We start from the raw sequence: 12,664 nt of genomic DNA on the forward strand, positions 1-12,664 counted from the left end.
TATTAATAAGACCATCTGAACTCTTCCTTAATCATGCTCTTTATTACTCATCTGAATTACATGAAGTCACGCTGACCAGGGATTGCAAACTACATCAATTTGCCTCCTCCACAGCAGCTGCTTCTATGCTGAGACTTCACAACTCTTGTGTATGCACTATTATCTGTGCAACTGTAAAGTGCGTAGAATTGATGTCATCTCTGGTGACACAAAATTAATCATAAAACCCTTCCCAGCGGAATATATGCTAACTGTGCTATATATTGTCCACAATTTCACAACCAACCAGACTGAAATAAAAATTAAAACATGCAATTGTTGGGATGGATGAAGATGATGAAACCAATGTAAACTTTATGAATGATGAATTTGTATCTATAAGCTTGTCAAGATGCACTAGATATGTATGGTAGCTGATGTGATCACTACTAACACAACATGTGTCACTTTAGTAGGACATAGTCTGGTTGACTACTGTAAAATGAAAAAAAAAGAAATTCTCAGAATCATTGCATACATTAAATATTATGGATTATTCATAGCAAAGTCATAGTTCTTCTTCATTAATACATATCTTGGAGAAAGTGTCCTAATTATTTTATGAGGCTGGAGAATATGTCATATTTTAAAATACTATGTTACCTCACCATATATAGTGGAAAAATATATTACACTTAACTAGTTCACCTCAAGTCACCTCATAACATACAGTAAAATACAGCAAAATAATTTATTTACATTATATTACATTAATTTAAATTATATTATTCTTTTCATGATCATTTGAGCATTTCATGCTATGTAGTTAATGTTAATTGTAGTGCCATGTGTGCTGATAATGTTTTATTTTGACATTGTTTATTAGTGATTGGTCATTGACAAATCTGTCATGTGGTTTTCAGTTTAACCACCTGTTTTATTGTCAAGTCAAGTCAAGTCACCTTTATTTATATAGCGCTTTTAACAATACAGATTGTGTCAAAGCAACTGAACAGCATTAATTAAGAAAATAGTGTGTCAATAATGCAAAATGACAATAGTAAACACTCATTTTTCAGTTAAAGACAGTTCATCATTCAATTCAGTGATGTCATCATCCAGCTCAGTTCAGTTTAAATAGTATCTTTGCAATCATTTGCAATCAAGTCAACAATATCACTGGAAATGAAGTGTCCCCAACTAAGCAAGCCAGAGGCGACAGCGGCAAGGAACCAAAACTCCATCGGTGACAGAATTGTCAGCAATGTCACATTGTGCAGAGGACTCATCTGGTTCCTGTGGTCTTGTCCCGGTGGTCGTCTGAGACAAGGTCTTTACAGGGGATCTGTATCTGGGGCTCATCTAGTTGTCCTGGTCTCCACTGTCTTTCAGGGCTGTGGAGGTCCTTTCTAGGTGCTGATCCACCATCTGGTCTGAATACGTACTGGATCCGGGTGACTGCAGCGACCATCTGATCCGGATACAGACTGGGTCTGGGTCGGGTCGAAATTCATTAAGTCATTACTATTAAACTGTGAGGAAATATTTAGATCGGGTGGCGTCTGGTTATTTGTTATCCACCTTGGATTGTTTTGGTTATTTTCTATGAGTTTGTGGATATGCTCGGCCCTGGCAGCTTTTAGAGCCTGTCTATAGCTGGACATACTGTTTTTCCATGCAATTCTAAAAACTTCCAAGTTAGTTTTTCTCCATTTGCGCTCAAGACTACGAGTTTTTTTCTTGAGAGAATGGGTATTACTGTTGTACCATGGCGCAGTACGTTTTTCGCTAACCTTTTTCAATTTGATGGGGGCAACAGCTTCTAATTTATTAGAGAAGATAGTGCCCATGTTGCTAGTCATTTCGTCTAGTTCATGTGTACTTATTGGTACACAGAGCAGTTGAGATAAATCAGGTGATTTATAAAAGATATTTATTGTGGTAAATATCAGTATTTCTTAAGGTATAACACAGAAGCAGGGCTATTCTTAAGCTGCTTTATCTGTGAATAAAGCAAAAATGACTCGCTTACTGACGTTTTCTACTGACAGCATTCTGGGTGGCCTGTAATCAAGTTAATGTTTCGTTAAAACATTGCCTTCAGATAAGATTACATAGAATACAGCACATTAATGGCACGAGGAGCCAAGGTGCATTAAAAAAATCATCGTTCAGTTCTTTTATTGAGGAGAACATTATCGAAACAGTTATGCTCGTGCCCTGGAGTCAAATCACTCAAAGCTGATTATAACTGTAAACAGAACATAATTTACACACCGAGTCAAGGTTATTGCACGCACATCTGTTCAGCTGCATTCCAGCATCCGGACATTCCCGGCAGTTCTTTTGTCCGACAAACAACGGTCCATTCGTTTTCTTATGTGTCAGCTATCAGGCTTTACTTGTGCCATACTAAAGCCAGATAACTGAAATAAAGCTTGAGCCTTGGTCAGCAGTAGTGGAGTGAAGCGGGAATGCCCTCATTAGATTGCCCGATGCTTGGAGGAATATGTACCTCATATACATTCTAATTTTCTCAATGGAGAGGAGCCAATAAATCAGAGCACAGTGTGCTTCGACCCCATGGTTAATGCTTTATAGCGGTGCTCAGGCTTAATTGCCAGCATATTGAGAGCCTGCAGTCCAGCTCAGTTACTTGTGGAGGCATTTAAAGGCTTGAGAAATCAGCATGCTTAGAGTTTGTTTGTGCAATGCAGTTTAAGAGCAACTGTGTTTAATTTAGATTACAAAGCAGATGAGTTAAAAATACATCAAAACGTCAAAAAACATTTTTAAATGGCACAGTATTTCAAAGAGCTGTCAGAGAAAAAATTAGCACACCAGTTGAAGGAAGTCCTATATATATAACTATATATGTGAGGCAATGCAACTAAAGTTTGAAAAGAAGAACGTGATTAATGAAACTAGGTATTTGTTTATATTTATTATATGACTCTCTGGAATATTTGACTCAGATTTGTCAATCATGGTGTTTTATTTTATTTTATTTTATTTATTTTAGGAATGCACCAATATATTTGTATTCCATATCAGTTATGTGTCAGCATTACAAAAAATGTCCTCATCATATAGTCAATAATCTACTTGTGCATACTTATTTGTGGTACTTTAAACTGATTGATTTAAGTAAAAACACTTTGTAAAAAAAACTACATTATGACCTCATAATATATTATATTAGGCCTATATTTTATTCAACAGTTCTTTCTGGTCCTCGAATTTGATTGGCTGATAAGAGTGTGATATTACAGTGATAACAGCTCCTCCAACCGCTTCACCATTTGTATCATGCATCACTCCACTTGCCATATTTCTCATAGTGAGTGTCACTGCAGATGCCCAAAAATCCACTATAAATTAAGAATAATACTGTTTTTGTGTCACAGATTGTAGTTTTAAGAGCTTTTTAGGCGAGAATGTACTTGTTTGGACCTCAAATATGCAGTTTGTTAATAAAGATAACGTCTACTTGAAAATTTGCTTTGACGTTTTCGGAGATGTGAGCTCCAGAGCGTCAGTGGCCGTTCAGTGCTCATAAACCCACGGAGAGAGCGCCTCACCTCGGCCAAATCTTCTGGAATCTGCCGCTGGGTCTGATGTCTCTATAGTGGTTAAACATGAGATATATTTCATTTTAGGTAAATCTAATGGGCAGTCTTTAGTCTCATTAATCTATTATTTGTTCCAGAGCAAATAGTTTTGGCAAAATCTCACCATGTTTATGTAACTTCAATGCTGTATATCAGAGCGCTGCCTTTGTACTTTTAACTAAATTGCCTAGCAACACTTATGATGGCTATTGTTGTTGTTAATTAAATATTACTATTCAATAAATAATATTTTATATAATGAATAATAGTAGTATTTAGTATTATGAAACAGTGTGTGTGTGTGTATGTGCACGTTTTTGTGACAAATGAGGACATAAATTTGTATAATGACAAGGGTATGACATAGGTATTACAAGGAGAAGGTGACTTTTCAGGACATTACCCCATGTCCCCACTTTTCAAAACGCTTATAAATCACACAGAATGGAGTGTATTGAAAATCTGAAATAGCACAAAGTTAAGTAAGGGGTAGGTTTAGGGGTAGGGTTGGTGTAGAGGAATAGAATATACGGTCTGTACAGAATAAAAACCGTTTCGCCTATGGGATGTCCCCACTTTTCACAAAAACAAACCTGTGTGTGTGTGTGTGTGTTTTATGAGTCAGCAGTAAAGACTTTTAAATTGAAAAATACTAAAGCGCAGTTTTGAACAAGGATATTATTCTTTCAAAAAGTTTGTACGCAGCCAACCAATGCACCAAGCAGCACTGTCATCAGGAATCACCCTTAACAGATGAAAGGATAGTACAAGCCTATCGGACATTCAAACTAATGTTTTAATGAGAATATGAGATTGATCTGAAGAATGAATGCTGGATCATATGCAGGTAATCACGATCACCCAGTCAATCTCTCTCTCTCTCATAATACTCTACACAATACACCACTTTTAATACAATAATACAATAAGCTTTTAATGAAGCAACTCAACGTTCCTTCGTTACTAGTTCTAAAGTGACGTTTTGGAATTAGTAACGGAGGCTTGGGCTCAGCTGTTAAACTGTCAACTTTAGATTTGAATCTATGGCGGAAGGAAGTAGTTCTGCACAAAAGAGAGCTTTTAAAGATGATCCATTATTTTATTTGTTTTATGTATTCATCTATCTGTTGTATATCACACTCATAGACATGAGATATGGCTGTATACGGCCGAATCACAGCCGTGCCAAACTGCCGATATATAGCCATATCTCATGTCTACGAGTGTGATATTGCTTATATATTATATTATATTATATTATCCCATACTTATATTTAATGTGACATTATAGTATTTATTTTCTTCTCTTCTTTTTCTTCCTAAATGTTTGGTTGGGCTGGAAGGAGTCCAAGGAATCGCCTGCAATCCCGATAGTGCTTTTGCTTAATGAGAGTGCACAGATAAAGTGAGAGAGCAACAGAGAGGGCAGCACACATTAGAGAGAACACTAGCAGGCACTCACTCTGTTTAATTATGCAGAAAACAAACAGTGCTTACAAGATTATCCTGAGAGACAGCAGGCCTCCGTTAACATGTCAAGCTACACCATGGTCTCTTCCATATGTTCCGATATCAGATAAAAGTGTGGATAAGCACTGCCTCCACAGAAGATGATCAATGCCTGCTTCTGCATTGCTGCCTGTTCAGCCCTGCCCCCCGTTCTGTGCATGTAGTGTTTACGAGAGAGGCGAACACACAGGTCTACGCAGAAACCAAACGATAAAGATGGTTCTGAAGACAAGATGCTGTGCAGTGCCAAGTTGTGAAAAAAAACAGTGTTTGCGTTGCCTTTCTTCTGATTCCAGTGTTAGGAAAGAGTGAAATGACGCAGTGTCCGTAAGAACTTGGTCCTTTGTTCACTTAATTTTACTGTGGATTCATTTACAAACAAAGCACAATTCGACACAGGATTTTCAAAAAGATTGAAACTAAAAGATTATGCTGTGCTGACTATATTGGATCTGACAGTAATGTCACAACTAGGGTTGCAAAGGGATGGGAATTTCCGGTAAATTTCCGGAAACTTTCCAAAAATCCCTGGAATATTCCAAAAAATACTGGAAAGTTTCCAACATTTCTGGAATATTTCCGAAATTTACTGGAAATTTTCCACATTTTTGCAACCCTAGAACACAAGTGTGAGTAACTGTTTTCATTAAGTGGTCTCTATTGCTCTGTCTCTTCTTACAGATTGTTTGATATGTATTGAGTTATTTATGCATTTTTGACCTAAATCACAGCAGCGTGCGTCTATGAGGAACGTACACTGTCAAACATACACAACTATTAGCCAATCATAGCAGTGGGCATTTACTCCTGATTCTACAATCCGCCATGCCTATTCAAGCAAAGCGTTCTGATGAGGGGGGTTAAAAACAGGCCAGAAAATTGCTCATTACCTCTAAATTATGTTTTTTGATGTAAAGATCTTGATAACATTATAAGTGGGCCTCAGAGAACAGTACAACATTAAAAAACAAAGGCAGTTCTTGACCCCTATTAAATTCAGATTTACATAAAGTTATTCTTATAAACTATGTTTGCCAAAACCAATAGGTTTAAAGATTTGTAAGTCTCTTATGAACCCGCATGCAAATGCTTGTGAAGTGAGCACTCTACTGGGAGTTTAACAATTGATTTTAAGTTGGCTGACACTCGACAGAATTTGCATAAAGTTTAAGGACACAGTTCATTGCGGAATAAAAAAGTCAAGGGTAAGCACAATTTGTGATTAATCCCTTCACTAATAGCATATTTTGCTATTTTTGTTATATTTTCTCATGAGTAAGCACTATCAGTACACAATACGACATTAATATGTTTTGTTAAAATTACTTTTTGTAGCACATTTCTGGGACCTTTTTTTGTAATTTCTGGGCAAGTTTGCACCCTTTGTCCCACCCACCACAACCGTACAGGGCATTCCCATCCCGAACAGAGTTCTGCGACAAAACTTGCTTGGGCGAACTCTCCCTAATTGTACAGGCAGTTACAGGTTTCCTGGTGCAGACTATAGATGGTTTCATCGGACACACGCGCCTGGCCCGACGTTAACTTCTGGTCTGTGTTTATTTTTCGGTCTGGCTAGTGACGCAACTACAAATGCATTTAAAGTTAAGGTGATGAGTAAGGTGATGAGTAGAGTGAATTTAAGATGGTCCTCACTGCAGAACACAAGGTCCAGGGGGCATGGTTGGATCCAGATCCAACTCCTCCCATCTTACATATACATATACCTAAACCTACCCGTAACCACCCCCTGAACCCTAAACCTAACCATCTCCACCCCTAAACCTACCAATCTCCACCCCCTAGAAGTGGATCCAACCATGCCCCCTGGATCTTGTGTGTGAGGGGCTACTGGTGAATTTGGGCTCAGGTTGTTGTGCTGTGGAATGCAATGTTTCAAGGGTGACCAGACGTCCCGTTTTTCCCGGGACAGTCCTATATTTCAGCTCTATTTTTAGTGCCCCGCCTTATTTTGAAAAAATCATGTTTTGTCCTGTATTTCCAAATTTCTTTACGACTGGGTGATCAGAGCAAGTAGTAGAAGTGTTCTGTCACACCAGAACAGCCTAATCAAAGGTAACTAAGCTTGTCGTAGGACAAAATTTCCATCCAATCACAATTTGTTATCGATTGCAGTAAGTGAAGGTGGGATAGATAGGCGGAATCACGCTGAATGACACACAGAAGCGCTCTCTCGGCCGCACGATCCCAGTTCTACGATCAGTTCTCCTTGCGCCTTCATTGTCAAATACACACACAGCTGTCAAAATCTCCATCATGTGGAGTATCTCACGTAAATAAAGTCGGTTATGGCTTAAGTGAACGTAAACAGGTGGGTGAAAACCGTATATATGTGTCAGTATATTACATTCATTCGGTCTTAAAGGGACAGCAGCCTAATTAAATACCTGTCTGCCTCATTAGTGTTAATCAAACACAAAAGATGTTAAATAAATGTATACATGTTAAACCTACTGTATTAGAAAAACAAGTTAATTTAATATTTATTTGTCTTATGGTTTGTAATTAGCTTCTTTATTTTTATATAATAAATAATTATGTACGTGTGGTGTGTGTGTGTATATATATATATATAATTTAGATATCATCAAATAAAATTTCTCATATCGTGGACATAACCAACCCCCCACCCCCGTCCCGTATTGAATCATGATAAATCTGGTCACCCTAAATGTTTCCCATACATTGATTTATTTTTGGTGGCTCGCCACAATATCAAAACTGACCGTCTCAAATAGATTTTTTCCAAAAGGCTTTGACTTTGTTGAATAAACATGAGCACTCAACATTGTAACACTGTGCGGGTGTTTTTATATCACTGTATCTCTGAAGGAAATCGACTGTCTTCAGAAAATTTTCATTTCATCTTGCATGTAATGCCTGATAAAGTAGCGTTCATGAGCACAGCGCTGCTTTGTGTACAGCGTTACCGGGGAAACCTCTGCCGCTCCAAAAGCACCTCCTGCTGGCAGAGAATGAATTTGCATTTTCAATAAGCCCGTCTGATTTACACAACAAACATATTTTGCTTGTTATCAGAAATAATCTACTCTAGAAGGACTTTGCTGTTGTTATTTATTCTTTGCGGAAGTCTACCGGAAGTTAAGTTTGGGCCACAAAAGCGAGCATGCACAGTAATGTTTGTTTATGTTGTTGCCATTGAAACCATCTATAATAGACTGTGTTATGGACACATAGCTGGTCTCTCCCGCCCAGTCGTATTTTTTTGTTTCCCGTTTATTTCTCCCCGCGGCGATTGAAATAGCCATTTGGTTCTCCGCCTTAGCCCACAGAGATCTCCCCTTCTTCGAGTACGCCTGGGAATTCTGCGGGCTTGCCGCAGCGAAGGCATTGGATGATGCCACCATCAATTCTCTGTTCTGGCTCGGGGCCAACTACCATCGCCCCATGGGCCTCTCAGACAAGGGACTATGCTGGAGGGAAGGGATCTACCGGTGTCTGGGGAGTGTCCGGGCCCGAGCCAGAACCAGCCCGCCGGCCGCTCCAAAGTCAAGTTCGCGGGCCGCCGCTTGCTCAAGCCCGCCGGCCGCTCCGAAGTCAAGCAGCAGCTGACTCAAGCCTCACAGAGCTCTCTCCAGTGTCGGCTCCAGCCCCAGAGCTCTCTCCAGTGTCGGCTCCAGCCCCAGAGCTCACTCCAGTGTTGGCTCTAGCCCCAGAGCTCGCTCCAGTGTGGGCTCCAGCCCCCGAATCCAGCCCAAAGAGGGCTCCTGTTCCCGAGCCATGGCACCCTGGACTGCCTGATCCGCCCTAGAGGTATTCCCCATGTCCCAGTCCTGCACCAGCCTCCAGGGGGAGTAATGTCAGACTCTGTTCCGTGTTTTGTGTGTGTTTTGCTTCCTATGTTTCCTTTTGCCCTTATTTGGTTTTCCTGTTCCTGCTCCCTGATTGTTTCCTATTTGTCTCAGCTGGTTTCTATTAATTATCCTTGATTTCTCCTCACCTGCTTCTGTTCTCCCTGATTGCATTTCATGTGTTTAATAGCCCTGTGTTTCTGAGTTTCCCTCATCCGGTATTGAATCTCTGTTGATGTCTACCTCCTCAGCTACGTGTGTTTTTCTGGTTCCCTGATTTCATTAAAATCGCCCTTTTGATGTACTCCACATCTCCTCGTTCCTCGCTCCATGCTCCAACTGTTCCAGCCGCGCTACGGCTGTTTATTAAGCGGTATACCCTAATGGTGATCACATGACCAGCTGTGCTTTGACTTAAGTTACTACTAATAATGAAATAATAATAAAAAAAACATTAAAGTCCATACCTTGAACCATTTGTTGTACATCAATCTGAGGGAAACTCAGATATGAAAAGGAAATCTCAATATGAAAGAAAAGATTGGTCGCTACTTGTGTTTCATCACAACTTTAAGTTCACAAACCATGAAGTTGTATGCTTGGTATCAATTTATTGCTTCTTAAAGAACATGTTAAATTATATTATTGTTACACAGTGTGTAGTTACAAGTCATGAAATCTACAAAAACTTAGATATTCATATGAAAGAACCCAAACAAAATTTCACTACATGCACCGCAATCACTCAGTGCTTCACAACAAGGTTGATATTCAAACAACTGTACATTTTGTTAAAACTAGTGTAACTCAAGAAAGCCATTCAAAAGACATGGAATAACCGTTTGATAAAAGCAAAATAAAGTGTAATGATATTAATAAAAACAGTATTCTTCCACCAAACAATGTAGTTCCTCAGAAACAGTTGTGGTTGCAACAAAGTGGTTGCCAAGCAACACACAAATGTAAACAAAGGTGCATGTAGGCCACAGTAGTGAATCGTGACAGTAAAGAACTCTTTAAAAACCGTGTTTACTAATTATGTGGGATTTTATGCTCTGCTCTTGGCTTCTGGTCTACATGTAACTGTTACTACAAACAATTTCTAATCGAATTGGTGCAGTTTTTCACAAGAAAGTTCAGAATTATGGTTTATTGACACACATACTGTTCTGTACTGTACACTTTCCAAACATTGTTTTTCTATTGCAGTGAAGTCTTTCCATTGGCTGTTCACAGATTTTTTTCTAGCTACAGCCCTCCAGCGCCACATCTTCTGGGACACATGCGCCAGGCCTCCCATCTCAGGCTGGAAGTAAGGTGAACCATATGTAACGGGGCGAACGAGACGTGAGACATGCGGATCCAAATGCAAAGCTTTATTCAGAGACATGATATGTAACAGGCAGGGTCAAATAATGGCAAACAGGTATATTGAGGGCAAGACGAAAGAGTAATCCATATACTGGCATGGGTCAAACGACGGCAAACGTAATCCAGAGGGTGAGGCAAATGGGTAATCCAAAAAACATGCAATAATCCAGGCAGGAGCGAAAAGAGTCAGAAACGGCAAGACAAAGAGCTAATCCAAGGCAGGCGATAATTCCAGGGCAGGCAGCTGACAGACAGGACGAGATAAACAGACTGGAATCAAGACACGGGTATAACAAGACTAAACTAGATTCAGAAAACTAGGACAGGGAACTGGCTCTGTGAAGTGCTACCACTTGGAGAGCGATAAACGCAAACAATACTCTGCAGTTTGAGCAGGATCTGAGTGGGTGTAATATAGTGTGTGTGTGATTGACTGTAGGTGAGTCCAATCAGTGCAATGTAACATGGAAAATGTCGTCCAGGGTGACGTGTAACAGTGAAAGGGCGACCTCTGGTGGCAATCGGACAGAAGGCCACGGACCGGATTCGTGACACCATCGAGTTTAGTAGCGAAATTTTGTTTTGTTACACACTAGCTATTTTTACATGCATTTTGATAGGATTAATATGTACATCCTTAACTGAAACAATACCTGAAATACTAAAAATATATAGTGTGATTATATATTGATATTAATTTTGATTAATGTATTTAATTAATGTAATATCATGGATTTCGATAGGATTTATATGTAAAACATTTAATAACAATACATGAAATGCTAAAAAAAATACGTAATCTGTTGATCAATGTAGTAAACAAATGTAACGTAGCATAGTGAATTCTTTTGACTGCAGGCTGTTATGAGGTCATATTTAGTTCATGTTCATTTTGTAACAAATCCGTAAAGACACAGAAAATGGACGTTTAATGTCAAACATTAATACAATTTGAAATAACGGTTTTCTATTTGAATATATTTTAAAGTGTCATTTATTCCTGTGATGCAAAGCTGAATTTTCTGCATCATTACTCCAGTCTTCAGTGTAAAAAAAAGAAGTTACTCTGCAGTTTCATTTACAGAATCAAAATGTCTTCTTGCACTCTGTAGGAAATCAGCACTTTCTGGTAAAATAGAAGGATTGATAGCAGTGTATTTTGTGTTTCAGCTCTGGGCAACTATATAACGAAGACAGCTGATCAGAGGACGTCCACTTGTATGTAAGGACATACTTCATGGCTCGCTGGGTCAGAACATCACAGTCTGTTTATTAAGAGGTATACCCTAATGGTGATCACATGACCAGCTGTGCTTTGACTTAAGTTACTACTAATAATGAAATAATAATTTAAAAAAACCATTAATTTCCATACCTTGAACCATTTGTTGTACATCAATCTGAGGGAAACTCAGATATGAAAAGAAAATCTCAATATGAAAGAAAAGATTGGTCGCTACTTCTGTTTCATCACAACTTTAAGTTCACAAACCATGAAATTGTATGCTTGGTATTAATTTATTGCTTCTTAAAGAACATGCTAAATTATATTATTGTTACACAGTGTGTAGTTACAATTCATGAAATCTACAAAAACTTAGATATTCATATGAAAGAACCCAAACAAAATTTCACTACATGCACCGCAATCAAAACATGCTTCACAGCAAGGTTGATATTCAAACAACTGTACATTTTGATAAAACTAGTGTAACTCAAGAAAGCCATTCAAAAGACATATGGAATAACCGTTTGATAAAAGCAAAATAAAGTGTAATGATATTAATAAAAACAGTATTCTTCCACCGAACAATGTAGTTCCTCAGAAACAGTTGTGGTTGCAACAAAGTAGTTGCCGAGCAACACACAAATGTAAACATATTTACAAGAGCTTCAAACTTGGCTCAACCAATCAGAATCAAGGACCGGAACTATCTGTTTTAGAATTTTATTGTTACTACTTCAGGGAATTATGACAAATGAATCTTACCATCCCCAGTCAAAAATCAGGACGGTTTAATCAATCAAATACATGAATTCCTCACCATTTACTAAAGTAACATGAGTCTCATCAATGTAGCTAAATTCCTATCAGACATGGCCAGAGAATGTAAAAAAAATTATAAATTGATCATGATCGTGAATTATATTCAATTATATAATACAGCACAATTAAATTGTCCTATTTTTATAAGATATAGATTGTGATATATGATATATGATGATGATAAGATGCATTGTGTTTAAGGAGTGTTCTCCATTCCTCCTTTCTTTTTTCATCAGCTTCATCACCGACTCATTACACCTCATTTCCCATGAGCTCTCCTCTGCGATGACGTCACTGGATAGTAATGCCAGTAA

Source organism: Sinocyclocheilus grahami, unplaced genomic scaffold (genome assembly GCF_001515645.1).
Source record: "Sinocyclocheilus grahami isolate Dianchi unplaced genomic scaffold, SAMN03320097.WGS_v1.1 scaffold344.1, whole genome shotgun sequence".
Lineage (NCBI taxonomy): Eukaryota > Metazoa > Chordata > Actinopteri > Cypriniformes > Cyprinidae > Sinocyclocheilus > Sinocyclocheilus grahami.